The following is an 8,048-nucleotide window of genomic DNA, read 5'->3' on the forward strand; positions in this document are numbered from 1 at the left end:
TAATGTTTTCAAATCCATGAAATACCTGGATGAAAAAGATGAGTGTTCTAACTTGAGTGTCATTGAGTCCTTGTGCCACAAAGAGGGAGTTAAATCTATGTTAGACTTAAGCAAGACTGAAGTTGTTGAGGAGATAGAACATAGAGAGGAAAGTGAGATAATCCTGTTGCAAGATACCCTTACTTTTGAGATATTAGAAAGTGAGAGTGAAAAGACCCATGCCACATCTATTGAGTCACCACCAGACTTAGAGTTGAAGTTACTTCCCTCACACCTGAAGTATGCATTTCTAGGAAAAGAAGGGAGATTACCTGTCATTATCTCATCCACCCTAGAAACACATCAGGAAGAGCAGTTGGTAGACTTGTTGAAACTACACACCAAGGCTATTGGAAGGACCATCTCTAACCTAAAGGGTATCAGTCCTTCAATTTGTCAACATAAAATCATCTTAGAAGATAAGAGTTTCACTTCCATTGAACCTCAAAGAAGATTAAACCTAATCATGAAGGAGGTTGTGAAGAAAGAGATTTTAAAATGGTTGGATGCTGCCATAATTTATCCAATTGCAAGTAGCTCATGGGTAAGCCCTGTACAGTGTGTCCCTAAAAAGGGAGGTGTCACTGTCATCTCAAATGAGAAAGATGAGCTCATTCCTACGAGAGTCGTGTCTGGTTGGAGAATTTGTATGGACTATCGTAGACTGAATAAGGCAACTCAAAAGGACCATTTTCCTTTGCCTTTTATAGATCAAATGTTAGATAGACTAGCTGGAAAAGAGTACTATTATTTTCTAGATGGATACTCAGGTTACAATTAGATTGCAATAGCCCCAGAAGACCAAGAAAAGACCACTTTTACATGTCCCTATGGTACCTTTGTTTTTAGAAGAATGCCATTTGGTYTATGTAATGCTCCTGCCACTTTTCAAAGATGTATGATGTCCATATTTTCGGACATGCTTGAAACTTCCATGGGAATTTTTATGGATGATTTTTCTGTATATGGTACATCATATGATCAGTGTTTGAAAAATCTTGAAAAAAGTCTTGAAAGGTGTGAAGCAACTGATTTGGTTTTAAATTGGGAAAAGTGTCATATATGGTCACATAAGGTATTGTTCTTGGTCATCTAATTTCAAAAAGGGGAGTTGAGGTTGATAAGATAAAATTTGAAGTAATTGAAAAATTGCCTGAACCAACCACCGTAAAGGGTATACGAAGTTTTCTTGGACACACTGGTTTTTACAGAAGATTTATCAAAGATTTTTCAAAAATTTCAAAACCTTTGTGTTCATTACTTCAACATGACCAAAAGTTTGATTTTAGTGAGGAATGTAGAAATGCATTTCACACTTTAAAAAAGACTCTAGTTACTGCACCCGTGATTGTTACTCCAGATTGGAGTAAACCCTTTGAGATTATGTGCGATGCAAGTGGTTGGGCTGTGGGAGCCGTTTTGAGACAAAGAAAAGAGAAAAAATTTCATTCCATCTATTATGCAAGCAAAACATTGAACAAAGCACAAGTGAACTACACAACAACATAAAAAGAATTATTGGCTGTGGTGTTTGCTTTTGAAAGATTTAGATCATATCTGATGGGAACAAAAATCATTATGCATACTGATCATGCTGCCATCAAATATTTGATCTCAAAAAAAGATGCAAAACCCAGACTGATAAGATGGATTCTGTTGTTGCAAGAGTTTGATCTTGAAATAAAAGATAGAAAGGGAGTGGAGAATCAAGTAGCAGATCACCTGTCTAGATTAGAGAAACATCCTACTGATTTAAAAAACATCATATAAACTTTCCCTGATGAAAAAATATTGATGCTAAAACAATTGGAATCACCATGGTTTGCTGATATAGCCAATTATTTGGCTTGTGGCATTAAACCTTCTGAATACACTTGGCCTAAGCTCAAGAAATTTTTGCCTGATGTAAAATTTTACCTGTGGGATGACCCTTTTTTATTTAAAATTGGTGCAGATCAAGTCCTGAGAAGATGCATTCTAGAAATAAAGGTAACAAAAATCCTGGAAGATTGTCACAAGGCACCATATGGTGGCCATTTTGGCGGACAAAGGACAACAACCAAGGTATTACAGTTTGGTTTCTTTTGGCCAACACTTTTTCAAGATGCTCATAATTTTTCCAAAAGATATGACGAATGACAGAGAAGTGGCTCAATTTCCCAAAGGAATGAAATGTCTTTAAATGGAATTTTGGAGGTTAAATTATTCGATGTTTGGGGAATTGATTTCATGGGACCATTTCCTCCATCTAATAATTGCCAATACATTTTAGTCGCCGTTGACTATGTGTCAAAATGGGTGGAAGCAGTGGCATGTGTTTCAAATGATGCAAAAACCGTGGTTAAATTCCTCCACAAACAAATATTCTCAAGGTTTGGTACCCCAAGAGCACTGATCAGTGACGAAGGTACTCATTTTGTGAATCATTTGTTACACAGAGTTCTTGAAAAATACCACATTAACCACAAGGTTGCCACCACATATCACCCACAGACTAATGGATTGGCAAAACTTTCAAACCGTGAAATAAAAGGAATTTTGGAAAAAGTGGTTAAACCGAGCAGAAAAGACTGGGCTTTTAAAATGGATGATGCTTTATGGGCATACAGAACTGCATTTAAAACTCCAATTGGTATGTCTCCATACAAGCTCGTTTTTGGAAAAGCATGTCATCTTCCGGTGGAACTTGAACATAAGGCCTATTGGGCAATCAAGGAATTAAATATGTGCCTAGATGATGTAAGGAATAAAAGGAAATTGCAGTTATGTGAAATGGAAGAACATAGGAACATGTCCTATGAAAATGCCAAGATGTACAAGGAAAAGACGAAACAATGGCATGATAGAAGAATTCAACAACGAGAGTTAAAAGCAGGGACATCAAGCCTTATTGTTTAATTCTAGATTAAAACTGTTTCCAAGTAAATTAAAAACTAGGTGATCAAGACCGTTTCTAATCCACAAAGTTTACCCATACGAAGCAGTCGATCTAGTGAACCCTGAGGATAACAGTCTGTTCAAGGTAAATGGCCAGAGAATTAAAATTTATCTGGATGAACCTAAAAGCCAAAAATACTCCGTGTAAATTTTTCTACATAAAAAGATAAATATATATTACTAATATAAATATGTGTATAAATAAATATAGATGTGTATATAAATCTTGTTATTGCACTCAAAGAAAAGAAAAGAGAAAAAAAAGATAATATACATATATATATATATATATATATAAATAATATATATATATATATATATATATATATATATATATATGCAAAGAAAAAAAGAGAAGGAGTCCTTTCATATTTGTCTTTTTGTGTATTCCTCCTCTTTTCCCACATAACCGTACGAGAAACCTGCTCCCCCTTCTCCATCAAACCGATTTTTGTACAAGAAGGGGAACCCATCACCATTGCCATCATAGTCACAATTCATCTCCATCACACACCATCACCGCCACTGTTCCCTTGTCTTCCCTCTCATCACCATCGCCGACCGTTCATTGCATCACCATCGTCGCCCTCGGTCATCAAGTATGGCGCCTCTCCCCTTTCTTTTGAACTTGAATCAATCAAGAAAGCAGTAGCAGTAAGGCTTGGTTCGAACATCAATAATGCGAGGGAAAAGCCAGGAAACTCGATATTTTTTGGTCACATAACACCCGGTATGTTGTTTTCTTCCCTTAATCTTCATCAATTCAAGAAAATTGGCTAGAGAATGGGTCCCCGTATGCTTAATCAAACGTTGCATAACACTAATTAGGTTTTGGTGCTATTTTTGATTGGCAAACATAAACCCTAGCTCAAGCACATTGAGCCAAGGTTGACTTGGGGATGGTGGACTTGACTTCACAGCACTACACTCCTCCACCTATCTCCATTGCATTTGATAGATTCAATAACCCATTTTATGCACTACCCCCTTTCCTTATCTACATCCCTACTTCTCACATGAACTTTGATGCATTTGATGCCCTTATGCCCATACCACCTATCACTTGCACCTACACTGCACCACTTGTGAGCACTACCTATGATGCCCTTCCAGACTTCCAGCCCACTTCCATCCTTTCTCCTACAATGTCTGGACAAAAGTCCAATGAGGATAGCAACCACACTTCTAGTGACTCTGACTTAGTCCCTATTGAGAGGTTCTCCAAGAGGAGACGAGCTGAGTCTGAAGACTCTGAGTGGAATCCTGATGAGGACATCCCATTGTCCCAACTGAGGAGAGCCGCCAAAAAGAGAGCCCACACTAGACCAGTGGACAGCCATTGTGAGAGCAGCCGTAGGCCTAGAAATGTTCAAAAATTCAAGACTTTTTTGGGTTTAGGAGATAGAGGGTTTGATAGAAGTTGTCTTGAGACCTATTCCTTTATCCATGACATTGTTATCCAAAGGGGATGGAAGACTTTCACTGCTGTTAGAGAGCCCTATTTCCTCACATGGGTTCAGGAGTTTTATGCCTCAGTTTCTTCCACCCGCACTACCTCAGTTCATGTTCGGGGTAAAAATATATTTTATTCTCCGCATGCCATAAATACTTTCTATGATTTGATTGCACCTCCAGTTTGTGAGTACCGCAGGTTATTACATGATCATACTGACGAGGACTTGAAGATGGTACTGAGTGTCGTAGCCGAAGAGGGAGCAACTTGGAAGTCTCCATAAAAGCGCAGTCAGCTTAAATTCCCAACCAACCTCTTGAAGAAGAATGCGGCTGTTTGGAATCATTTTTTGAGATACTCGTTTCACCCCGCCACACACGACTCGAGCACATCATTGAACCGCATGCTCTTACTTTATTGTATTCTTACAGGAAAGGCGGTTGATGTTGGGGCAGTCATCTTAGATGCCATTCAAGGATGCACAATGAAACCCACCGGCCGACTCTACTTCCCGGCCTTGATACATGGATTGATGAAGAAGGTGAAAGTACCGGTACCACCTGGTGATGCTCTGACCACCAATGCACTATCCATTGAGTGCAAGACAATTGATAGAATCCGCAAGACCCCGAGAAATGATCCCGAACAACCCCCAATTGCCCCGAACAACAGCCACACCGACACTGATTTGATACTTGAGGTCCACCGTTTGAAGGAGAAAGTTGCCACCTTAGAGACTACCTTGGAGAGGAATGCTAAGTCCCACCAAACCACCATGGAGAGAGCCTTGAAGGCCCATGAGGAGACACTTTTGAAGCAGATGGAAGCAAGAGATACACGACTCATGGCCAATCTGAAGGATATGCTTGCCGGGATGTCCCCGCACACTTATGTTTATAGCTTGAGTAATTTAAAAGTGATGTGAGTTTGAGTGCTAATTTACATTGCAATACTTGAACTAGCCAACTCTTTTCCGGACCGCAACTTGATTTCAATTGTCACTACTTAGGATATGATGTAGGCCATCTCTTCTCCATAACCGGGCAAAGCCCTATACACTCCCCTTGCACCCCAATAAGCCACAAATATACATCACAATGGGGACATTGTTGTATCCACGTTGGGGGGGGGGGAATTTTCTGCATTAAAAAAGCAGAAAAAAAGAAATATATATATATATATATATATATATATATATATATATATATATATGCAAAAATGCAAAAATACAAAAAAAACTGGCTACAAAACGCCAAATGAATAAATATTTATGTAAGAAAAAGAAGGCAAAGTTATGTGAGAGAGACAAAGCCGAAGAGAGAAACCTGACAAGTCCTTTTGATCCTAATAAGTAACAATGTTTAAAAATCAGACGAAGGAAAAGTGAGGCTAGCCTATGGTATATAAATGTGATTAGTACAAAACAACTTCTACTTTGATTTACGAAAAGCTATTTATAACAAGAAAATGGTAGTCGTAAGTGTCGGTGCCCATTCTTTTCCATCTAATTTGAGTATTTTATTTGTCTTTTTGTATGTTGTTTGGGGACAAACAACAATTCTAGTTTGGGGGTGTGATAAGTATCAATTTATTTGATAATTTTACACTTTTTCTTCACTTTATTTACCCTTTTATTTTTCCAAAATTCCACAAATTGAGTCTTTTTGTTTTGTTTTTCTACTTTTTTATATTGGAGCTAAAGTGATGTGATAAACATGTTTACTTCTTGGATATGTGTAACATCTCTCTTGAACAAACCCTAATTTACGAATCTTATAAAATCTCCAATAAACTATAATTTACTGATTATTAGGACCAAAAATTGATCCTAATTATTCTGAAAGTTTTGCCAAAACCATCGGGGCCAAGGATGGAAAAATCTGAAAATGTTGCTGAAACAACTAAGTCTGGAAGAAGTCCAGAGACGATGAAAATGGACCAGAGGCGAGACTATGAAGAACCAGAGGCGATGAATTGGTCCAGAGGCCATGAAGGACCAGAGGCCATGAAGGACCAGAGGCAATGGTTGGACCAGAGGGGCAATGGTTGGACCAGAGAGGCAATGGTTGGACCAGAGGCGAGACTATGAAGGACCAGAGGCAATGGTTGGAACAGAGGGGCAATGGTTGGACCAGAGGGGCAATGGTTGGACCAGAGGCAATGGTTGGACCAGAGGCAATGGTCCAGAGGCTGCTGAAATGGCTAAGTCTGGAAGACCAGAGGCCATGAAGGACCAGAGGCATGAAGGACCAGATGCCATTCAATGGTCCAGAGACTAACACCTTGAAACACATAAATCTGGGCATAACATTAATTAACCTCAAATATGGGATATTAATTTCTAGAAAAACATCGAAATATCCGTTCTATTTTAGTGATAAAACCACCCAAAACATGATTCCAAACCGGATATAACGGATATTTACTTACAACCCAAAATAAGTAGTCAAAAGAATATGGGACAAGACTATATATATATATATATATATATATATATAAGCTAATATTTACCCAATAGCAAGAGCGATATCTTCAAGTTCCTCGGTAAATCTTCAAGTAGGACAACGGGTTCTTTCTTTTTATCCGTCTTCTTTCCTGAGAAAGGTTGCCACTTAAATGGTAAGCCAACGCTTAGTGAATTAAATAGTTAAGCATTACATATCAATATCGCACATGTTTATAAACATACATAATAAACTCTTATCAATAATAGAGTTCAAGACATCATCCAGATGTGAACCGAGACTTACAARGAACCGAGTGAACAATTACGTACCGGATGCCAAGATCATAAGATTCCATATTCAAATCACCATAATATACCATACCATTGATGCTCAATACAATAAGGAGATGGAATCAACGACCAAATATATTCAACAACGTTAGAATACCGTATCAAGAACCAAGAGATCGAAACGGTATACATAATGAAGGCAGTGCATCACCCCGTCCTTCACCTCCCGAGCTCATGCCAAAGTCTGAGTCAGAATCATACAATACGGGAAACCTCGCACTGCCCGCCTTCCTCTACCGGGTATGTGCTAAGGTTCCCTACTCATTGTTCTTCCTCCTTTATGAGCAATGAGTATTCACAACCGCAGAAAGTCTCACCCGTCCAACCCGGGATCTTGACTTCACCATAAACTTCTGGCGTGCCACACGAAGTAGTACCCGTACTATGGCGTACAATTCAAGGAACAAAACAACAAGTCCGGATCCAGAAAGCAAACCGATGTATCGAGATAGTAATAAGGAATCGACTCAAGAGACGAAAATCAAAGACAAATCATGATCGCGTGACTCCATTCAAGACCAAAACATTCATATGAAAATATATATGTTCAAATCAATAGGTAACGATTAACTATATAACTCACCGGGCAACCGTACAATACCGAAAAGCTCCGAATTGAGCTCACAAAGGAAGTCCAATCTACCACACTTAGATTGCTTCCAAAATATCATAACATGTCCTAATTACCTCTGGAGTAAATGTACAAAATCTCATAAGCAACCGATATAAGAAACCCATGATAAACACATATCCTATTTGAACATTTTACCTAAATTTCTATGTATAGCTGCTGCATGCAGAACTGTTTTGCCCATTTTAAGC

The sequence above is a fragment of the Cynara cardunculus genome (genome assembly GCF_001531365.2).
Source record: "Cynara cardunculus var. scolymus isolate 2C chromosome LG 7, CcrdV1, whole genome shotgun sequence".
NCBI lineage: Eukaryota > Viridiplantae > Streptophyta > Magnoliopsida > Asterales > Asteraceae > Cynara > Cynara cardunculus.